Source organism: Eschrichtius robustus, chromosome 5 (assembly GCF_028021215.1).
Source record: "Eschrichtius robustus isolate mEscRob2 chromosome 5, mEscRob2.pri, whole genome shotgun sequence".
NCBI classification, from domain to species: Eukaryota; Metazoa; Chordata; class Mammalia; order Artiodactyla; family Eschrichtiidae; genus Eschrichtius; species Eschrichtius robustus.
This window is the reverse complement of record NC_090828.1, coordinates 85,359,620-85,384,305: the sequence shown is the minus strand read 5'-3', so window position 1 is coordinate 85,384,305 and position 24,686 is coordinate 85,359,620.

Below are 24,686 nucleotides of genomic sequence, written 5' to 3'. Positions count from 1 at the left end.
TTGGAAAGATTATTGATCTTTTTGTAATGCACATATACCAAGTTAATATATCCTAATTATTGCACATTTTATTATTAGAAGTTTAAAATATAATAATGTAAACAATGAAGAAAAGTCCTTGCTGGCTAACTTTTCCCCCCACAGTTTTTATGGAGGCCTCTCTCTAATCAGGATTTTGAGCCCTCCAACTGCTGAACTAGCAAACTGTTCATAAGTTACATATGGTACTAGCCGAAACTGCAGACTTTGCAATACTTTCCAAGAATTTCAGAAATCGCACAAAAGGAAATATTAAGTGTATCCAGTAGTAAAGGTATGATGAGGAAGACACATTCAATGGCAGAGTAAATTAGTTCAGAAAAAGAGCAGCACAGGCAACCAAGATAACCAGTGTTACCACATTACCGAGAAAGGTATTGAAAAATCCTGGCCTCCATCTTTGCTAGAGATAAACTCATCACTTCACAGCTCAAACCATCCAAAATAGAAAATGTTTGATTCTTACTCTCTCACAAATGGGTGAAATAACAAACCAAGTAAAGGAAGCATTTTTTACAATGGTCAAAAAAGCCACCTTCTACGGTCCCTCACCCACTCCTCTCAGAAATCCTTCAAACCAATCACGATGTCCGTAATAGCTTTGGACCAACAACTTAGCAAACTAATGAAAGTAACTTCTGACTCGGAAGCATTTCTTTCCGTTTGGAAATATTGAAGTCAAGGACTTTTTCTTTGAAAAAATATAGAAGGCAAATAATAATGTCATAAGTAAGTGATGTGAATTAATAAAATAGCATCCTGATGACGAAGAGGAAAGATGCATGCCTGGCTTTGCCAGGCCCTATTCAGCAAGGGCCTTTTTGGAAGTTGGGAATGATTGGATTGGCCAGAGTCCACTTTGTTGTGCATGGAGCTTCCTGCTGGCTGGCCTGACATAGGATGTTATTAAGCAGTTTGGGCTGGGGCATTATTATTCTCCATGAAGAATTTAAAGAAGATCTTGAGCCTATTGCAAGAGGAGTCATGCTGTGACATGCAGTATAAAAATATCATCAGTCTTATGCCACTGGCACATTCAAGCACCTAGTGGGATAAGCCAGGCACCAATGTTCAAGGTTTTATATAAGGTAACAGCTGCTTTGGTCAGACAGTTAATTAAATATGTTAATTTCCCATACAACCAACAGTAGTGACAACAGTTCGAAGAGAGATTTTATGACATTTCTGGGTTCCCTCCTATACCCAGGAGAGTGGCTTGTGCCCACATCATCTCCTAGTCTCCTTTGTGCAGTAATGCTGTTTTTCCCCTTTGGAAATAGCCCTGTTCTATGACACTGCAAATATTGTACATGCTTTGGTAGCACACTAACCACTGCCAATTGTCACCACTCCAGTCCTGAAAGGCTATTTGGGTCTGATCCCATGCTAGTGTTTGGTTAGTCAGTAAATATCACAAATCATACTGAAGAGGGGGAATGGGCTTTTTCTCCATTTGTGTCATTCTGGCTTGGCATTTATATTTTATCTTTGTGGAACTGATAGAGCGCAGATTGTAAATCACATAAGAGCAATGACTAGCTTCCATCCTAGGCATGAGGTTGCACCAAAAGATTGTTCTAGACAGTGTTATGAGTTGATCATATGGAGTGCACACATCTGAGAATACATTGTTTAAACATAATAATATGCAAATGTGCTTTCTGGCAATATGTGGCACTGTGAAAGGAAGAAAATGTTCTCACTTAATTCATGAAAAGAAGCAATCACAATATCTAGGAGTTATAACTGTGACATGGAACCATATATAATATTTTTGTGTCATACAGGAATCTTTGAGGATTGCAAAGGAGATGGCAGTCTGATTGTGATAATGCAACTGATTTTATGCACCTAAATGAAAGTTTCAGAGAACACTGCTGAAGAAGAGTTGCAACAGGTCAAGTGTTAGTGATTGGCATTTTGATGGAGATATTTATCAGCCTACAAGTTTCTCAGGGAACTTCAAAAAGCTCATGCTTGTTGATTAGGTTATCATCAGTAGAATAACTCTATTCTCCTGTCTAATGTCAATTTTTTTTTTTTTTAGGAGACGTGCTTTTTGTATAGCACATATATTTTCATATTGCTTAAAGGTATCTACAATCTATATCATTAAATCTGAATGCGAAGTGATATGGTAGGAAAGACTAATGAACCAGAATTTCTATCACAGTTGCTAGGTTGTCTCTATTTTCTTATTTGTAAAATGAGGGGCTTGTGGAAATGAACTTCGAGATCACATCCTGGTCAGATTTTCTATTTGATGAAATAAGATAAAATCAAAGCATTCTGACCTATCACAAACCAGCTGGTGATTTTGAACTCAACTACTCTGAGTCTCAAACTTCTATGTTTCTAAGGACGTAATACATGTGAATACGGTTAGTGAATTACAAAATGCTCTAAAAGTTATTAATGAGATTCTTTGTTTTTAGATTCATAGTTCATTCTTTCAATAAATTATACAATTTTATTTAAAAATCTCAGAACAATAGTGTTATTGGTATAATTCACTCTAAGTCCAAAGACCAGAAGTTCTGATGTCCAAGGTCAGAAAAAGATGGATGTCCCAGATTAAGAAGACAGAATTTGCTCTTCATCTTCTTGTCTGTTTCAGGCTCCAATGGATTGGATGATGCCTGCCCACATGGGTGGGGGCAGATTGCTTTACTCAGTTTACTGAATCAAATGCTAATCTGTTCCAGAAACACCCACACAGACACACCCACAAATAGTATTTTACCAGCTGTCTGGGTATCCTTCCTAAACACAAGATTAACCATCACACATAATTATTAACTTATCTTCCTTCTCCTAATGTCATCAAGGGGATCAGTGAGAAATCCATTAGGGGACAGTAAACATCACAGAGTTGAGGAAGATTTTCAGGTGAGGAGAGAAAAATCTGACATCTAGTTGTTTAAATTTGATTTTTAATCTCTAGGTCCATTGTAGTTTCCTCCTGAGGGAACAAGTGTAGATTCGAATTGTGACTACAGAATACATAAAATATCTTACTGGTTGGGAGAGGGAGAAGGGGGCTGATTCTGGAAATTATAGAATGGTTGATATGAAACTGTCTACTCTTTTCTGAATAGGCAGCTGGAGGATGGGAGGGCAGCCAGCAGTTTCCCAGGGACAATGTTGGTGTATTAATGAGGGTTCTCCAGAGAAGCAGAATCAACAGGAGATATAGATATCTTATATATCTATCTCAAGAGATTATACAATGTTGGCTCACACAATTATGGAAGCTGAGAAGTCCCAAGGTCTGCCAACTGCAAGCTGGAGACGCAGGAAAGCTGGTGATATGGTTCAAAGGCCTGAGGGCCAGAGAATCAATGGTATAGATTCCAGTCCAGGTCTGAAGACCTGAGACCAGGAGCACCAAGAGCAGGAGAAGATTGATGTCCCAACTCATCCCAACTGATAATTGACTCATCAGTCAATTATCTTGCCCTATCAGTCAGGTAATTCAAACTTTCTCCACCTTTTTGTTCTATGCAGGTCCTTAACAGATTGGATGATGCCCACGTGCATTGGAAAGGGCCATCTGTTTTACAAAGTCCACCAATTCAAATGCTAATCTTTTCCAGAAACACCCTCACAGACACAGAAATATTTCACAACTATCTAGGCATCCCTTAGCCAGTCAAGTTGACACATAAAATTAACCATCTCAGCTGGGCATATGGATCCCAGGTCTGATGACAATACAAAGCATTGTTTGGGATTTCCATGTCCGTACCAAGGTAACTAAGGTTGAGTTGGTTTTCCAAAGGCAAACATACCCAAGGAAATGAAGAGTAAAACAGCAAACGTTCCACAGCAGCCAAACCATGTGATTTCAGTTCATGAGTAAGAATTTGTACAGTCAGAGTTGAAATGTTTCCTTAGGCTTTCTAGATAGTGACTGTTGTCTCAGGTGTAGGTCTCTAAGAAGACAGTTAAAAGAGTGGATTTGCTCTTGTGGAGTCACTAACAAAGCTTCATGATCCATTCACCTCATTTACATTTGAGATATTGTTAGGGAAATGCCACACAAAGCTTTCCTTGAGTTCAATCTGACATTGCACACTATCTCACAGATTTGAAATTAACATAACCCTTATATGGAAAAAGTTTGGAGTAAATAAGGTGGGGATTAAAATTCAGTCATTTCCCTATCCTTTTATCTGCTTTCACCTCAAATTTTTTTAATATGTAAGGAAAGTAGCTTTATATATATTATCTATTACGAACTTTACATCAATTTTATAAGGAAAGTTACTTTCCTTACAGGGAAAGAACATTTTAACAGATGAAGAACCCTAGACTTAAAGTTATCAAGTGACTTTCCCAAGGTCACCCAGCCAGGGAATGACTGAGGATTCCTACTCAAGATTATTTGACTTCAAGTTGAGATCTTAACATTCCACCTCCCAATTTTCAAAATCTGAAGCTGGAAAACTCAGCAAAGGGTACTTGGCAGGAAGTGGGTCAAATAAAATTATTACATTAGAATGGAGTCTTAGACATAATTAATCCAACATCTTCTTATTACTCTTGTGGAATAGGGGAAGTATATATCAGGGCTCTCCCGAGAACAAGCAAACCAAAGAGAAAAGGGTAATGAACTTGGAGAGAGGTCTCCAGTGAGGAGCTAAAGAACTCTTTCATCCCAATTTACTAATTTAAAAAGATTGATTAGTTGTAGTTCCCCATTACACTTGAATAGTGTTTTATAGTTTAGTTCCCCATTATACTTGAACATTGTTTTATAGCTTATAGAGTATTTTATAATAGGTTTCCTTATTTGATTTGGTCCCTATAGAAGCTCTATTTTATAGTGAGGGGTATATTATAATCTTAATTTTATAGATTAAAGAAACCTAAGATTTTAATTACAAAACTATCTTGAAATGGCATAACTGGTAGATCTAGATCTAAACACAAGTGTCTTATTTGTTTATTTGTTTTTTTGGTTTGCTTTTAAATGCAAATGCAGTGTTCTTTCTAACCACATTATCCCTTTTGAGATAACACATAGTTACCAAATGCATATGTAATAAATACTAAAAAAAATGTTTGATAAATTTAGGATTATCTTAAAAGTGTTGAATTCAAGTCAGAAACAATGGAAATGAAATGCAATACAAGTAAATGTAAAGACAGCATTTAGATTTAAAAAGGATTGGTCTGAATTGAGGAAATTTCCTTGTCACAAGCTTGCCATGTACCAACAGTAAAATAGAATTTTTCAGAAATTGTTCATGAAAGCAAGGTAGGATTAGGAGAAACATATTGTTCTGAGGAATGGGAGTGACAACTTTGTTTTCTCCGAATTGGTCAGAATGATGCTAAAAGCTTGGCCTCTCTGTACATCGGTGCCAACTCAAATCTTGGAGACAGAGTTTTGGGTGAAGTAGAAAAGGATAGCTTTATTACTTTGCCAGGCAAAGGGGGGACACTGCAGGCTCCTGCCTCGAAAAACTGTGTCCCAACCCCAGAGGATTTGATGGGGGGTTTTATAACAATGGTTCAAGGCTGGGATCTCTGACAAGACTAGGGTATGTGTGCAGGGCTTGCACTCCTTTAATTGGTCTGAGGTGGTCTGTCTCCTAAACTCGATGAGTTTCTCTGATCACTTTAATCTTGCCTCAGGTGGTTTTCTGGTTGCTCATCCCTTGATTACCAACTGTTTGAATCTGCCCTTTGGAACTCAGGGAAGATCATGGAGGTTGTAGTCTTGCCTACAAGAAATATGGGACAAAAAAGGCCTCCGTGCCCGGGAGCCCCACAGGGCTTCTCTCAGTTTCAAAAACACAGCGGAAGCTTTGAGTTCAGTAATTGATAGGACATTTAAAAGGGATATTGGCAAGCAGAAGTTCAGAGGAGGTGATGGGGTAGAGAGATGGGGTCAGGAAATGCATTCGTCTCTTGGGTGAGGCAACTAAGGACATTGCCCAGCACAGTGCAGAGTTCTAAACAGAGTTCTAAGCATCTGAAAACTAGCACTTTCTTTTATACTCAGAATGACCTTAAACACTAGGAAGTAGAATTATTTCCATTTCAAGAGATGAGGAAAGTAAAAAGTGATCACTCCAATACTCAGAGTAATAAGCTAGAAAGCAGTTTATTTGCCATGAAGAAGTTAAGGGTGCACTGGTATAAGTAAACAATTATGCTAGAGAAATCCTAACATCACATAAGGTCCTAGAGTTGTTTGCTGATGTTCTTTTATTAATCCCTATACTTCTTGGGTCTCAAAATTCAACTGAAGTTGAAGTTTATTTACCTTAGCATAAATATGAATAATGATATTAATATAAATATACACTATGTAATATATTATAAATAACGTAATAAAGATAACTATAAATTTAATTGGCTCTCAACCAGATTTATCTGTCATAAAATTTTTAGAGAAACCTATATTTCAGCACGTTAAGTGTTTTTTCTATTTTATTACTTGAAATAACTGAATACCTTCTTAGCTATTACTTTGTTTTGCTATTTTTTCCCCCAATTTTTGATTATTTTAATTTTAAAGCTTGAACCATTAGGTAAATAAAAACAAGAAACTAATACTAGAGAAAGAGTTCTATCAATCACTGCTCCGACACCAATTCTCTGACACCAATCAGGTGTTCTTCAATTTAATTCAGTTCTGACACTAACTACTTGTACCTGATTCCACAAGTTAAAGACACAGTTCTCCACAAGACTACCTTCGGTTCAGATGACAGCTACAAGTCTCTGGGGCCACCTGTACTTCTGGCTCACCAGCTATAAATCTGGGGTTCCTACAATCCCCTCAAGTTTGATAATTTCCTAGAACTCAGGACTCACTGAAAGCACTACACCTATGATTACAGTTTTATTATAAAGAACTAAGACCCCCAACAAATGGAAGATATTAGCATTCTTCATTTCAGAGAAGACCACCTGAGGCCACCTGAGATTAAAGGAAGCAGAGAAGCTCATTAGGAGGAGACTACCTGAGACCAGAATAAAGGAGTGCAGGCCCTGCGCACACCCTAACCCTTATCAGCAACCCCACCCTCCTTGAACCTCTGCTATAAAACTCATCATCAAATCCTCCCAGGTTGGGACACACAGTTTTTGAGGCAGGAGCCTGTTGTGACCCCTTCGCCTGGCAAAGCAATAAAGCTATTCTTTACTACTTGACTCAAAATTCTGTCTCTGAGATTCGACTCGGCATTGGTGCACAGAGGCTGAGTTTTTGGCTTCAGTTATGCTAAGTTAAGAAATAATTGGTCACACTGGAGTGAATCTAAGTTGCAGGACTGGAAGTTGTTTGCAATTTCTTTCCCTTCTCTTTTGCAAATGAAGCACTGGCTTTAAGTTTTCTCTTCACTAAAAAGCATTTCACTGATTTTTTTTTATATGTTTTACTTTTTTATAAATTTACTTATTTTTGGCTGCGTTGGGTCTTTGTTGCTGCACGCAGGCTTTCTCTAGTTGTAGTGAGCGGGGGCTATTCTTTGTTGTGGTGTGCGGGCTTCTCGTTGTGGTGGTTTGTCTTTGTTGAGGAGCACAGGCTCTAGGCATGCGGGCTTCAGTAGGTGTGGCATGTGGGCTCAGCAGTTGTGGCTCGCGGGCTCTAGAGCACAGGCTCGGTAGTTGTGGTGCACGGGCTTAGTTGCTCCGCGGCATGTGGGATCTTCCCAGACCAGGGCTTGAACCCGCCTCCCCTGCATTGACAGCGGATTCTTAACCACTACACCACCAGGGAAGTCCCTCAGTGTGATATTTTAATTAAGTAGCTCTGTTTAGCCAACAACTCTATCTGAGGCTTTCATGGGGTTTTATTTTTTGTCTAAATACATCTCTGGGAGCAAAGGTATATTATCATTTATGTCAGGAAGTGACATGATCTTCGTACTTGTTAATCCAGAAAAATAAGGAAATGTCTATCACAGGCAGAGAAAATGAAGGGGTGGGGAAAGAAACAATGCATAGCAGCAGGGTTTCTGTGTGTGCCTGGCAGAGCATGAGAAAATGAGGATACTGGTTTAGTTTTCATTCTATTCATCACTGACGTTGTGGAGATAATTGGGTGTTGTAGTTTCTTTCACTCAATATAATGCACGTGAACTTTTGAAGGTTTATAGTTTACCTTAGATTTTGTGGCATCATTTATAGAAACTTTAGAACAATTCTGAAGTCTAAAGGGAATGAAATCCCTGAAAACTGGAGTGCACTGTTGGATGGAATACATCCGAGTTTCAATGCAAATGCTGAAATGACAGGTAGAGAGAGGAGAATTATTGTGTCTGTTCATAGTTCCTGAAATGACATCCCTTGGATAAATCTCCCTGCCAGGGGAGAAACAGACTATCTGGTATTTTGACAAGGAAAAGTTTATAAACACTAGAGAAAACTTGGACCTTCGACAAAGAAGAGCTTATGAGAGGGGGCAGGGACAAGAGTCAGACGAAGAATGTCTGGAGCAAAAGAAGCCAATACTGAACAACACTGCTGAAAAATCTAATGATGTGAGTTTTAGTTACAGAGAAGGCTGAGTAGCAGTTTGGGGGCATCTTTTACTTATTTTTCTTATCATGCCATTAAAAAAAAGAAATGGAGTTGCTAATAAAGAGCATTCTGAATCATTTCTAATTAAGTTGAGACAGAGAAAGAAAATGTATATCTTTTACTTTAAGTCTCTCAGGAATAAAAGATGTTCACACCTACAAAATGGACCCGAGTGATTTAAGCTACCCACCCAGCTGTAGAGTTTCTGTAGCTGTTGCTCATTCTTTGAGGGAGGAAGAAGGTCGGGGTCTGAGGATCCTACTTGAGCCTCAGGGAGACTCCAGAAGAGGGAGACAAAGCTACCTCGCCACACTCATAGTATCTTATATTGACAAGTTCTCACTGAATTTGCTACATATACTTCTGTGTGGCCATAGCTACCGTAAAGGATCCATTACTCATTAAATAAGTGATGAATATACTCAAAAATTGCAGCCACATGGGCTGCACAAATGCATTTTCATATTATTAAGGTGTTGCCAACTTGCAACTCTTCGAAATCTGAGTAAATGTTTTGACAAGAGGAGACAGCAAGGACAAATAAGAAGTAGCGGTCTTAAAGAAATTCAGCCCCACTTCTAACAGCTTTAAAGTCTTAAGAGTGTTTTCGCTGGGGCAGTACCAGATAAATTGCTCTTATATGTGCATGCAAGAGGCTAAAATTCTTTTGAAAGTTTATAATTTCTCATGGGAAAACACAACATAAAAGTTACTTTTACTCATAGAAAAACAAAACCATATTTTCCTGTCAACCTTTGCTGTTGGGAATTTCAAACTTTTTGCATTTTTTTCCTGTGATTCTTAGCTGGCCCAAGGGACAGGCGTTTACAACATAATTTACTTTCAACGTGTCTCTGTAAATCATTGTAATACTCTCTATTGCTTGTGGAAAGGGAAAAAAAAAAGCTCCCAATGGGGCTCCTTGTCCCACTTTCCCAAGACTCCACCAGCCCAAACACGAACAGAAACTTGCCCTTTTAATGTCCAACCTCAAAGACAAAAGGCACAAAAAGGAAACACTGCACAGTAAATACAGGTAAAGTTAGAACTATGGGCAGGCTTTCAGGGAAAGTATTACACTTTAAGATTAATTGGGAGAGGGAGATTTGCCCTAGGTGACGTGGAAAGTTTAGAAATGCTCAAGTTATTCTAGAGTAGGTGGGCTGCCCTCAGCCAAATGACTTGAGATCTTTTTTCATAAAAATCCTAACCTGTAGCATACATTTGCCAAGCTATTAATATCAAGGATCATTCAGTTTTACATGAGAATTTGATGACTTATACACTGGTTGAAACTTCCCCTTTTAGAACCTTAATGGGAATTTTTTTAGCTATTTCACAGTGTGTAAATTTGAATGTAGGTCAGATGAGGAAGAAAAATAGGGCATATCCAGGCCCAAAGAATAACATGAAAAATAATATGTCAGAGCAAAGAATGGTAAGGTGCAAAATTAAACAGATGATTAAAAGTGTCTTAAGCAATCTGAGATTTGAAGACAGAACCTGATAAATTAGCACTACTCTATATAGACCATTTGAGCTCAAATTCAGGCTACTAGTGAGCCTGGTTCCTCCACAAGCTGCAGATTAAGGAGTTAACATATCATGTTAACCTGCTTCTGCTAACTGTCTGTAACAGGAAATGTAACCCAGGTGGGTTTGATATTCACAAGATTAAAGCATATGTGTACCATCAAATGGTCACCACATTAAAGCTGTTTTAATGAGGACTTGGGAGATAATGAATGAATGTCGCTAATTCACTACAGAGAAGACAGCCTGACCTCCTTCTGACCTCTTTGCCGCCAGGTATCTTAAACAACATATTAGTTTTGCTTAAAGCCAAAATGGGACGGTCTGTAAGATAAGAACAAGCCAAATGCTTAGGAGAATGACTTTTGCTAGTGTTAAAGCCAGAAAAAAAAAAAATCTTCTCCCTAGAGTCCTTATAAAAAGAACACTGTGTAACAGGATGAAAATCATCCTGACACCTTTATCTCTGACACAGCGCTCAGCTACATCGGGCTGTTTCCTGTAGTGCCCCTCAATACTGTCCAGTGACATCATGCCAGGAAAATACCACTAGGTAAAGGCATGGGGGGAGGACTATTATTTAAGGAAATAACTCTCTGCTGGTTTAACTGAATCCTGAGTAAAATTTAGAGGATTTAGAGGGACTGCTTATCTTTCAGGTAAGCCTTCATAAATATCAAGCTTTTGATAGATTTAAGACAGCAGCATATTAGAGACTGTACTTGCTTGAAAATACTCAGGGCACAGCCAATTTATTGTGATCCCGCTTGGTTTTCCAGGGAGCAGGAATAAGGTAGCAACTGAGGACCCAGTGATAGTTTTTCCCAAATAAAAGACAGCTTGTCTTCTGCTAAGAGGTGAACCAAAGGAGTAGCTATGATTAGGGAAGAAGGGATAGACTGGAAATACTCTAGTGCCTATTTTAGTCATTGAGTACAAACACTGTCAAATAAAGTAAAATTAATACAAGTGTGAATTCATTTTAAGACTTGACCAATACATACAGTGAGGAAGTACTTTCAGCTACAGTGGTTTCAGTTTTTGTTTTTGTTTTTTTTTTCTGGAAGAGAAAAACATGTTGGATAGAATAGATGGAGTTCATATGGACCTTGTATTGGAGTATTTTCTCCTAAATAAGCTTATCAAGAAAGTTTCCAAAGGCATTAAATGTATATTGTGGTTTGTCTATATGGGCAAAGCCTCAGCTTTTAAAGGCTATCTTTAGTTTAAAGTACTGAAGAAAACTTAAGTGAGAGGGAAAAGTCCTCAAAATTATTTTCCAGGCCAGATTTATTTTGGCAGTCACATTCAGGAAACTATGTAGTGTACCAAGTTTTGAGAATTGTATTTGGACACTAATCCATAACTGCAGTCATCAGTTTACTGACAACCATCTGCTTGGACACTGCTCCCACGTTCTAATAAGTAATGTAAAATTAAAATGGCAACAGACAATTTCAGCAGCAAAAGTAAAAATGGTAATTGCAACCTTGAATTCATACAAAGAGTTATGAATAAAATAGTGATCCTGTTTCATCGTTATTCAAACACATTTAGGTAAAGCGTGCTAATTCTTTCCATTACAACCAAGATCCTTGAAAGAATAATCTATGTTCATCTTTGCTTCTTTATCTGTTTCACTTCACTACACACAGCTGCTTTGTTTTGTCGGTGCCTTGAAAACCTACTTTTCAAGTCAAGGTTTTCTGTTATCATCTTACTTTATCTGAGCCATTTGATGTTATGGAGGTAAAATAATGGCTTAATAAATGTTGGGCACCCTTTACACTCTTTGGTGTTTTCTTACGCCAGATTCCATCTATATCCCAATGGCTCCTCAACACTCACTTCAAGCCTAGACTTCTTGCAAGAGATACAGACCTGCATAATCAATGACCTATGAGATATTTTCTTTTAAATGTTTCATAGACATAGTTAAATAAAAATGTTCAAAACCAAACATACTTTTTCCTTACCATCCAGCCCTATACAACATTCACCAAACCGGTTCTGCTTAGTTTCGTCAAAATCTCAGAGAAAAACACCGTCTACCCAGCTGCCTGTTTCAAAAACCTAGACTCATTGTTGATTTCTCCTTCTCTTTTCTTTTTCATAAACCAATTAGTCACAATGTCCTGCACATTAGGTTTAAGTGAATGAAAATGCAATATAAACTTGCTTAAGAAAAATGATTAAGAAAGAAAAAACATTGGCTCATTTTCCTGAAAAGTTCAGTCCCAACTGACTCTATGGCTTACATTCTCAGGAGTCTTTCCGTCTCTTAGTTCTGCTTCTGTGTTGTTTCCACTTCTGGTAGGTTCTCCAGTTAGGGTGGCCAGATGGTTCCTGACAGCTCTAGACTCATGGTCCATTCTCTCAGCAATTCCAGCTGAAAAAATGTGCCCTTTCCTCAAAAGTTTTACAGAATCTGAGAATCTAATCTTACTGTCTCCTTCTGTCCGTTTGGCCTCAATTAAATCAAGTGCTTATCCCTGATCCAAACAGCGTGGGTAGGAGGAGGCAGCAATCTGATTGGCCAGTCTGAATTACAGTCCACACCTGGAATAGGGCTGCGGTCAACACCACTGACAGCACAAGAATGAAAATTGTGAAGTGTTAATAGCACAGAAATTGGGGTGCTTTTCCAACAAAGTGGATGCCAGCAGGATATTCCAAGAATATGCATTTTTCCTTTTTTCCTAAACATGAGCAAATTTTAGAAAAATAAAAGGGTGAGTGTATTAAACTATAACCTTGATATAATGTTAATGATACAGTGGGAATTGGTGAAAAGTAGGCATATTTTGGAAGTCATCTTGGTTCCCTTGGAGAGTTTCTGTCTGTGTTTATCTCCTGAGTATGCAGCAATTTTTTAATGTAGGGCAAGACTTAATGGTTTTACTCTTTCAACGTGAGTTCTGGATTTTAAAAATAATTAATTTAGATTTTCCTAACTTAAGTAGTAGGATAACAATTCAAGAGAGAGACTGAAAATAAGAGGAGAAAGTGTTTTTTAGTTTGAGGAAAAAACTCAGGATTGACTTAAATCATGCACATTGAGTACATAAAATTTTTTCATACTAATTTTACCCACCAGCTGTTCTTTTCCACTGCAAATTAAACAAAGAGAAAAGCTTGATTTGCAGAAAGAGGATTGAGATTAGTCATAAGGAGTCTGAGGCTTCCATGCATATTGAACGCACCTGTCTCGAGAGCCGACCCTCAGGTAGTTGTGGGCTGGAGTCCTGCTGGGCTTGCTGCAATAGCCTAGTGGTGGTTTCTTACCTCATGTTCCTCTCTGATCCTTTCCGATGAAGGAAGCAGAAAAGCTCTGAGTTGGGTGCTAAAAATGCATTCACCATGGGAAGGAAGGAATGCCTTTCTCTTCTGCTACATTTCTATTAAGCTGGGAAAGACGCTATCTGCCCAGAGTAGCTTACACCAGTTTCTCGAAATTCAGGAATGGGAAACAGCAGGAGGGCTTGTTAAAAAACAAGTGGCTGGGCCTCCCCCCGCAGAGATTCTGATTCAGTAGGTCTGGAGCGGGCTTGGGAATTTTCATTTCTAAAAAATTCCCAGGTGTTGCTGAAGCTGTCGCTCCAGGCACCCCACTTTGAGAATCACTAGCTTCGACGTTGCCCTGTTGTGGTAAAAAAGATTCGGGGATTCTTTTAGAATTAGGTGAGTCAGAAATGCAAGTGCCCAGATAGTTCCATACAATTAAGGAATTAATTGTAAGCCTCTATGAGCAGTGTTTTCTTAGAATCTTTTTGATAAAACTGGGCTCATATAGATAAATTTCCTCACTTTTTCTTAAAGTTTTAGGGGACTGGAAATCTTACTTTTCGAGAACTCTGGCTTGTGACCTTTTCCCCAGTGACTGAGTATTTTCCTAATGGCCAAACTCCACTCTCCTATCCTTTCTCCAGCCAACACATATCCCATCCTCAACTGAAAAGCATAGGCCTAATCAGAATTTCAGAGAATAAGGCCTGGGTTTTTATATTCTTATAAGACTTAATACCCAGGAAAGTAAAGTGCCCAAATGGCTAAATGGTTTTCCATGGGGTCCTTGTGGTTTAGTGTAACACATCCAGCAACAGTATTATACACAGATTCAAAGGTGCTGCATCTTAAGCAACTGAGTTGGAAGTGGAGACAGGTGCTCTGGAAAACTAAGTTTTTCTGAAAACTGGTTCTAGTTGTGAAGAAGATACTACAATCAAAGAATCATACAAGGAATCTGAATACTATTGTTCCATGACTTGTGAGCCTGTGATCAAAGCAGTACTTCTAAATGGACATTTTATAGAAAAGGTGATAAGTGTGCATGAATAATAAATTATGAGTAAATTAGATATATCCATGAGAAAACAAATTCTCTAAGTGAACTCTCTCTTTCTCTTGAATGAACTGGCTCCTTGGCTACCTTGAATAGTTCACTTATGAACAACTCAGGGTAGGTCCCAAATTCTAAGACATGTAACCATAGTATGAATTCTAGTTGAGTTTGAGAAAAAGTGGGAACCCTTCTGCTTTAAGTCGGTAAAATTCTTCCCTTACTCTTTTTATCTGATGTGCAGTGGTTAGATTTTTGCCAAGGTTGCAGAGGACAAGAGACCCTTGGGTGATTTAACCTATTGTTTTCTTATTTTCACATCCCCCAACCTTAGAGATTCCAGGGCCTCAGTTTATTGATAACACTTTAGTGTTGGCAGAAAAGTTTGGAACTCACTTGTTTATATTGGCATAAAGAGATATCCCTCTGCCCATTTTATGTATGTGGAAATTAAGGCTCTGAAAAAAATCACTGAGATAATGCATGTAAAGCTGTCATTTTAGGGCCTGTTCCATAGTAAGCTGTTATTATGCATAGGGCAGAGGACTTCTTTTCAGGAATTTATACAGATTGGACTTGTAAATAATCCATGGCGATGTATTCTATAACAGAGTTAGCAAATGGGACAGAGAGAAGAGAGCAACCAACTCAGTGTGGAGAGGGTACAGAAAGGTCCTCAAAAGAGGACTCGTGAAGCCTGTGTAGGGGTTCAGCACATGGCTGAAACACCATGCTTATTGAATGCATTTGTAAAAACATAGACAATTTCACCATGAAATGTAGATCAAATGATATGTCATTCTGAAGCAATATAAACAGAGAGATTTGATCACAACTACTTTTTTTTTTTTTTGGTTGAATTATAAGGTGTAGTCAATAATTCCCAAAGGTGGTGATTCATCAAAATAATAGAGGAGCTGCTAATAAACACAAACTGAGATACTTTGAAAATTCCAATTCAATTTCATAGATAAGAACAAGGGTGGGGTAGAGTAGCACAGGGAACCATAGTTTTACAAAGTTCCCAGGTATTTCTGGTTATCAGCAAAGTCCGGAAACCATTGGTTTAATACAGCTGTTCTACTCCCTGGCTGAACATTTGAACAACCTGAGGCCCTTTTAAAGCTACCCAGACCTAAGCCCCACCCTACTTAGCCCTATTTTATTTTTTCTTAATTCTCCAGGTAATTGTAATATGTAGCCAAGGTTGAGAGCCACTAATTGAAGCTGATGAATATATTGCACTTAGCAAAAGGAAGGAGGGAAGGGAATAAAATAGTTGTTGGAAATAACAAGACACTCTTACGGAGGTTTTCTTATGAATTATAAGTACTTTGAATCTACTTTTGCTACTATTGTTTTACCCCTCTCCCAACCGCCAAATCTCATAAGGACAGAGAGGAAGGCAGATATTACTTTTGATGCTATCTTCCACCAAGCAATTCAACCAGAAATGTTTCTTTCAGTGAGTGCTTGCAGTGAGAAGAAATGAAGATGCATTCTCCATAGCCTCCCAGTCTAAAATAAAGCACAGTCTCTGTTCTTTTGATCAGAAGTGGCATAGTTTACCATTCCTTTTACCCTACAAATTACAGTGTGTGGGCAATTGTTCAAAGTGTGGGCAATCCTGATTTTCAGTGATGTCAAAAACACATTTTTGGGAAAATATCTAAAATTTTGGGATTCCCGTTTGAATGGAACTTGTCAAATTCACTTAAAGACAAAGAAGAAGAAAGACACTCAAGGTGAGAGATTAATCAAGTAATCATTGTTCTTTCAGATTGCAAGTTTTGAAACTCAAGTGGATGGCATATTTTGGGAGGGTTCATAATTCACTTATGGAAGACATTTCTATTTTAACTATGTATAAACAACCACTGAGGACAGGTCTTCAGGTGAGGTGGGTCCTTGATGAGTCCTCATTTGGACTGGTCTCATGTAGGATGAATGCATTAATGCTTTCCTTCAGTTTAGATGTTCGTGATTCCGTTTTTTGGCACATAGGGACTCTTAAAGGCTTTGAATAAGAAAAAAAATAGATATTCTATTTAAGGTTGTTAAGATCATTGAATTAAGTTGGTGGTTCAAATGCTACCATGAAATAAAAATGTGAAAAGTTGTTTTCATAAAGGTTTATCTTCTGTAATTCTGAAGAGCTGAAAAAATAAATTCATAAGTAGATGTAAGTGATAGAATGGCAAAGTTTTAATATTTATGGTGTAGTAATGTTGGTGACACTATTTCCAAAGTGAATAATATATTTAAAATTAAAGTTAAGCAATATTCCATCAATCTGTTATCAAACTAGTGTAATTCTTTCTTCCCTTTTTTGGAACAAATTTGCCACTGGTTTGTCCCTGGCAGTTAGCTAACAGAGGTTCAAAGTTAGAGAACCACTAAAGTGTGTGTGAGTGTGTGTGTGTGTGTGTGTGTGTGTGTGTGTGTGTATGGGGGGTGGGGTGTATGAATTAACTATATATGTATTTATGCAAGGTATTTTTGTCTTTCCTGTAAGCATTCTTTTCTCCCTGTCTTCCTCTGTTTTGGAGAACTTGAATGTCTATCTTTATAGGTACAGCTGCACTATTTTAAACCAAGTAAAATCTGAGGTAGAATGACATTCTTTTGACTTTTGTCTGAACTTCATTTTGATGTTTCTGCTTAATGAGCATATACTTTTTTAAGCTTTAAAGCAAGGGAGGGGCTTCCCTGGTGGCGCAGTGGTTGAGAATCTGCCTGCCAATGCAGGGGACACGGGTTCGAGCCCTGGTCTGGGAAGGTCCCACATGCCGCGGAGCAACTAGGCCCGTGAGCCACAACTACTGAGCCTGCGCGTCTGGAGCCTGTGCTCCGCAACAAGAGAGGCCGCGATAGTGAGAGGCCCGCGCACCGCGATGAAGAGTGGCCCCCGCTTGCCACAACTAGAGAAAGCCCTCGCACAGAAATGAAGACCCAACACAACCATAAATAAATAAATAAATAAATAAACCCAAAGTTTAAAAAAAAAAAAAAAAAAAAGCAAGGGAATACTCTTGTTTGTGTTTTGCATTAAATGCCAGAAATCTTTTACACAGGTCATAGACTAAGCCCGAGTGTAAGCCATTAGTTACTAAGCAATCATATTTATATCATATATCATTTATTTATAATATATGAATGTTTTATGTTGTGTGGAGGTACTATAGCTGCTTCCTGGTTTATCTCTATGATTAAATTTCCTGCATGGTCTTGTAAAGTATGGAGCGTGACACAACTCAAATGAGTAGAAACAGTTACCTAAGTCATGAATCCTATCCCACCTCAACCCACTTATTCTAATACTTCTCTTCAAGGAGCTTCTTATATCCCATTAAATAATTAAAGAGAAGGGTTGATTTATTTTGCTTTCCTTTATCTATAATGACCTTAAAGGAGGAAGGCGAGAAGGGAAACAGAATGTTGATCCTGTTAATAACTATACATAGTCTTTTACCGTGGTTTACTGGAGTAAGAAGGGAGATAACTCAATTTTCTTCTCCCTTAGCAGGCCCCTTGGGGTGGGGAAAGCACTCCAGACTGGTCCTCAAAATCATCCCTGTGTTCTTAGCAGGTGCCAGACTGTTCTGACGTATTGCCCATATCCATATAGATGGATACCTAAGTATGTGTGTGCATGGGAGTGTGTCACATATAAATTAATTTGTCTTTATAGAGAAATCAAAGGCAGGTAAGACTTGGAAGGGAAATCAGAGCTTACTACCCTGTCTGGTGTGATCAACATTCTTCCTTCCAGAGAACACATAAATGCAAAAATCCTACCTGCCTCATATTATCCTAGAACTGAGAATCTTTCCAAGATTCAACATCATTCAGTATTCTAAATGTCGATTGGTTATTATTATACTTTATGAAAATTTAAAATAATTAACAATATATGATTAGGCCATAGTATACTTGAATTTTGATAACACGTTTTACCCTTTGTGTAATAATACCACCTGGATCCAGCTTGGACTTCATGGATTGCTATTGACTCTGTATGTGTGTGTGTGTGTGTGTGTGTGTGTGTGTGTGTGTGTGTGTATGAGGTAGAGAGAGAGAGATGGAGAGAGAATGAGAGAAAAAGTAATTTCACATGGCTGTTCTTGAGAATTGCTAAAACCACAGAGGAGGTTGCTTCCCTATAGATTCTTTTGCTTGCCTTTGCACATATCTAAGTTTGGTACATTTGGGGATCTTGCATTACTCTGGGTCTACCCAGGACTATAAACAGTCTTTACCCTGGTCATACCCTTCCCATAAAAAGGAAAAAAGAAAAAAGAAAGCATACTGTACTCACATGAATGTAGTTACAGTATAGGGGGTTGCTTCTTGCTTTGCTGTAAACTGATGGTTGAAATCTGTCTAACTGGAAACATTTCAATGCAAAGTAAGGTTTCTGAAAGCAAATCCACAGTACCTGATGCTTGGTGGGTAACATAATGACTGTGTTAGGTGAGGACGTTAGAAGGTGTGTATGTGTCGGCAAGCAGTTGGACAGCTCTTTCCAATTCTTCCAGACAGATTGGCTTCACTACAGTTTGAATGAATTTTTACAGTTTGAATGATTTTTTTAAGATAGGACAACACCACAGTCATACTTGTTTTGGCTGTCAGCAGTGCATGTCGGAGTCTGTCTTATTGTTGTAGCTTATGTAAGTTGTATTAACATGGAGTGCAAGAATTAGGAGAGAACTAGGGAATAGATTTTGTAGTATTTCACAAGGTCTTCTGGAAGCCTTAGAAAGCTGAGAAAATACTCTTGTAAAACTTGTCCCTCTGACCCAAAACTTTCTATCCCCTTCTCAGTAAATTAAGCCATAGGTTCTGAGCTAAGCCTGAGGTTTCTCATTTTATTTTCAGCTTTTCAGATTTGCATAGTAAAATATCTGATTTGAACAATGAAAGAATAGGATGCAAGCTTCTTTAAGGAAAATGTGCTCTGGGTTTATTTCTTTGTTCGTTTGCTAGATTTATATAGCACCTTTGACCCAAGGTCTAGGTCACTTTCTTAGGTCAGGTCCTTCCCCACCTTTTAAAAATTGATCACTTGAGATGTAATCTATGAATCACCCCCCATGACTTCCTCCAAGCTCCCACTGGCATCGCGCACTGGCCGCTCATGTCAGACCCACAGAAAACTACAGCATGTCAGGTCTACGCAACGTCAGCTCTCCGCGGAGAAAGACATTCGTCAATGTCTTATTGCAACTGATGCCCTCCTTGGGAATTTTTTGTTGTAAAATTGTGGTCATGAGACTAATAAAAAAAATCTGCACATATACAAAAAGGGGCAATTGGTTGTTACTTTTCCCCTTTTTTACTTCCATCAGAGAATAAATATCTTAACAGAAAATGTACATTGTGTTACTTCTTTAAAGCTAGTGCTAAAAAGCACACACATCTTCAAGGAGACAACTGATTCAGTTGAAACCGAGTGAGAAAAAGCAAATCACGGGTCTGGGAAGAGAAGAGTGATAGACAAAGCCAGTTCAGGTTTACTTCTCAGGGCAAAGCTACTTTTCTGATGAGTAAGCTTTTTCTCCAAAGCCCCTCAGTTTAAAAAAGGGAAGGATGATGGAAACTGCCTTGGTTAATTGTCAGCTCACACCTTTCTTTAATGAGTTTCCTAGAAGTTTATGGTTAAGTTACCCTGGTGACTCAGGTAGGGTTTCCATCAACTCCAGCTGAGGCTGTCAGAATAGGAAAATGGGGGTCCATTTTCTGATTAATGAAAATAATAATTATGTACAGATGAAAGCAAAGAGAGAAAGCAAAGAGCTTCCATGTTACTTTAAACAAAGAAGAGTTAAGGCCTTATCTTAAGTATGCATTGGCACCGCAATGCGAAATGGTCATGCAAAATTAATTTTTAATGTGTTCAATTTATATTAAAAATTTCTGCAAGTGTGTGAATTTTTTTTCCAAGGCTGGAGTGCTACTTCATTTACAATATTCCCTGAAGGTGTTTTTTTTTTAAAGAGACTCTTAAACTGAAGCCATTTTAAGGATTTTATGAGACATTATGTGAGCTTTCATATGCAAGTTAGTCGTTAAGTACCAGATATTATATTCTGTAATATGCTTAAGTGATATTAGAGGCTGTATATAGCCTGCAGTAATGGCTATTGCTGCTTTTTTAATTTATCAAGAAAATGTTGCTTAAATAAGGAGCAAATCAATGCTGGGTTGTACAAAATATAAATGTAAGGAAGTAACAGTATTTTTTATATACTTGTTTCTTCTAGCTTCATTAAAAGGGAAAAATACAACCTACTTTCAGGGCTTATATTGACAGAAATTGTCAAAAATAAAATAAAATAAAATAGCATATTTAGAATTAGAGAGCTGCTAAGAATACACAGAATGACATTGAACAATTGATACCCATTGCTACTCAGTGCCTCGTGTGATGGATATAAAGACGAATTTTACGCCCATGATAATTGTTTTTTGTATGCTGTCTGGCATTCAGACAGAGTAAAATCTCTTACTTGGATTTTGACCAGTTAAGACTTTGACTATTTTTCCTACAAAGGGAAATATTTATATTAAGCTGGATTCATTGGTCAAGCTTTGAAAAGCATGGATAAAGCCCCCACCTGATGAGTGGAATTGACTTAAAAAAAATTAAAGAGAGATTCTTGTGCAAAGCTCCTCCCACTCTGCAACTTAGTCACCACCACTGCCACCACCTATTTCTAAATGATGATAATTCTGTGTATGTCTAAACAGTTTTTTAACACTGTCCTGAATTAAAGTTTTCATTTGGCAAGAAATAAGACATGACCAGTTATTGACAAGCTATGTATTGTATCCAGGGGCTTTTCATTATGGAAATAGGACTGAGACTAAAAATAAATCTCTTCTCGTTTAAAAAAAAAAATCTCAAAATAGTGAAAAGCCCTAAGCAAAACGAAGATTCCCTCAGTTTGGCAAAAAGTAAGAAATTTATTTTATACTTACATTTTAATATTAAAATAAAATGATTCCTTAGCTGAGGTTACTCCCTTGAACATTTTCTCCCATTATGGGCATTATCACCATACACTTACATATATATTTTGGGCTTCTTAAATAGTATCTTAAATACCATCAATGTGCCGTGGCAGATTCACACTTTGAGCTCACATTTCTCAGAATACAAAAAAAAATAAGTTCAATTGTGTTTCCTTGACACTGTGTTTTGTAAGACAAATAACAAAATATGAAGCCAATAAACAAAATAACTTTCAGAGATTACAACAGGCTCAGTTTTAGCCCTTCCATATCTCAAATATGGGTTAATGATTGTTTATTAATTAATTTTTATTTTCATTCCACAAACATTGACCAAGCCCTAACTATACTCCTGACATAATTCTCTGAGGTTCTGAGAGCGCCTAAGTTGTCTCCAAAATCACCAACCAAAAAAGTGCATTATATTCACTCTAATTTCAATGGTCAGTGTATTTTTGGTTTCCTATTCTTAAAGAATGATAATACAAATCTTTTATATGTGAGATAACTATCTGATAATCAGAATGTTTGTTTTTATTGGAGCACCCTACGGCCAGCCAACACTTTCCTGTGTTTTCTGCTGCTTTTTCAATCTTGGGAGGAATCTCATTATAGTTACTAACTATCCTTGTTGTCATTTTGAAAAAATGTCAACATGGGCAGGCAGAGTTTTCTATTTACAACCCCTTCAAGCTGTGGAATCTTTCTGGGTATTCACAAGTTTCCTGGTCCCCCTGGGTCCCAGTAAACCCAAAGCTACGTGTTTAAAAGGAAGACAATATTCCAACTTAGCCCTCCGCCTTCCTTGGCCCAGCTGCAGATCTCTCTCCTTCGTTCTCCACTTTGCATTATGATTAAATACATTTAAAATCAAAATCATCTTTTCCACTCGCTTTTCCTCTCCCAGCTGCTGATTCCCAACCGATCCTTCTTTTGGAGTCAGAATTAATACGAATATTTAAAATCCTTGCCCTAGACCAGCAGCTGCAGATCTCTACTCCCCGTACTGTGCTCCGTCTGCAGCTCACCAAGATGTTTCTCAGAAAAATAATATGAAGATGTTTTTTCCTTCCAAAACTTCTAGTGCTTTCGTGGCCCTCATTTTAACCTGATTTCTTTTATAAGGACCCAGAACATGATCTTGTCAGAGGTTAAGTGTGTCAGATTGGGGGTGTGCATGTCGGGGGTAGGCTTGCTTGATATTAATTAATATTCGCATAAAACAGCATGTGGGGCTGTCTGCGCAATTCATTCTTACGGAACATATTGAAACACATATTACATGCTATACATTTTTGACCAATACAGGAAAGTAGAAACTGAATAGAGCTTAGCTCTACCAGATCTTAAAATAAACATTCAGAAGAAGTAAGGAGAAATAAGCAAATAAAGTTTTTTGGCAGAGAGTTTATTTATTTAGCAACAGCAATGCAGTTGCTTACACTTTCTACAAATGTTTTATCTCTTTTTCCGCAGCACCTGTCCCTGAGTGAATAGAACCACATCTGTCTCATCTTGGCATCACAAGTACACATCTACATCTGTGAATGATGATTCCATTTTTGAAGGAAACAGTGTATACTTTTGCACTCCTGCAGTCTGGTAAAAAAAAAATATTGCACAATGGATTTTGTGTCTTGCAGGAAAGACACACTTTTTATTCTAAAGTGAATAAAAAGTTTGGAAGTGGTACAAAAATATTGAATTTGCAATTTTGGAAAGCTATGAATTTTACCTATATCTGTATGTGCATGTTGTACGTGTAAACGTATATATTATTTGATTAACACAAAATATCAGATAAAGAAAGGAATCACTTAGTAGAAGGCATGATTTAAAAAGAAAATGCTTTAGTAAACACTTCAATATTTTACAAGCTTACAAGATGGTAATGGTTTGCATATTGCTTCAGAAATATTTTCTGAAAGACAAAGATTAATTTTAAGGAAGGAAGAATTCGGGGTCGTAATTGATACCAATTACAGTTACTGATTGTGATAATTTAGGGTATTTTGTACTTTGCACACTTCAATTTTAATACAAATAACCAATCTCTATGCAGAATCCTCTAATTATTAACGGAAGGGTTGAGGGGAGATGGAGGATCCTGGTAGCCATAACTTCAGACAGATCCAAAGCAGAAACTACAGTTCAGAAGATACACAATTTTTCTTTTCCCCAAACCTACATGAATTTCTGTAGTCTCTATTTGAAACCACAAATGTGGCCATCGCCCTTTCTCTTTTTTTCTCTCTTTTCCCCACATCCACTCCAATCTCCTAGTCCCAGTTCATTTTACTCCATTCTTCTATCTTGTTGCCACTTACCATCATCTCTTTTCTAGATTCTGCAAAAGCCTCCAAACTGACCTGTGGGCCTCAAGACTAACTTCTCTCCAACCTCTGTTCCCACTGCACCCAAAAAGAGCATTTCTGAATTCATCTCTGATCTAGGATTTCCCTGCTTAAAACCCTTCGACGGGGGCTTCCCTGGTGGCGCAGTGGTTGAGAATCTGCCTGCCAATGCAGGGGACACGGGTTCGAGCCCTGGTCTGGGAAGATCCCACATGCCGCGGAGCAACTAGGCCCGTGAGCCACAATTACTGAGCCTGCGCGTCTGGAGCCTGTGCTCCGCAACGGGAGGGGCCGCGATAGTGAAAGGCCCGCGCACCGCGATGAAGAGTGGCCCCCGCTTGCCGCAACTAGAGAAAGCCCTCGCACAGAAACGAAGACCCAACACAGCCAAAAAAAAAAAAAAAAAAAAAAAAAAAATTAAAACAAAACAAAACAAAACAACCCTTCGATGGCTCTCCATTGCCTCGGAGAAAGCGCAAACCCAATGCCTCACCTGGATTAGAAGAGCCTCCAGGGTGAGCTCAGCAGCCTCACCTTTTTCTGCCTCCTCTGGCCCTCCCCACTCCCCGTGCCCTTCAGCCACTGGCGAATTATTTTCACTTCCTGAAACTCTTCCCGTTGTCCTCTCTCCCTCTCCTTCCCCCTCCCAACCTTTGAGCTTTTTCCTATGTTACTCCTTGTGCCTGCAACTGTTTCTGCTTCCACCTTTTCCCTCCACACTACTTTACCGCTCAATAGCAAGTGGGGATGGATGGGTAGAGCTATATAACAGGTGTCACATCTGTGGGTGCAGGAACTATGAACTCAAACTTCATGACCTTCCCTTTCTTGTGTGTGGATGCCTCTTTACTGTGTGCAGAACA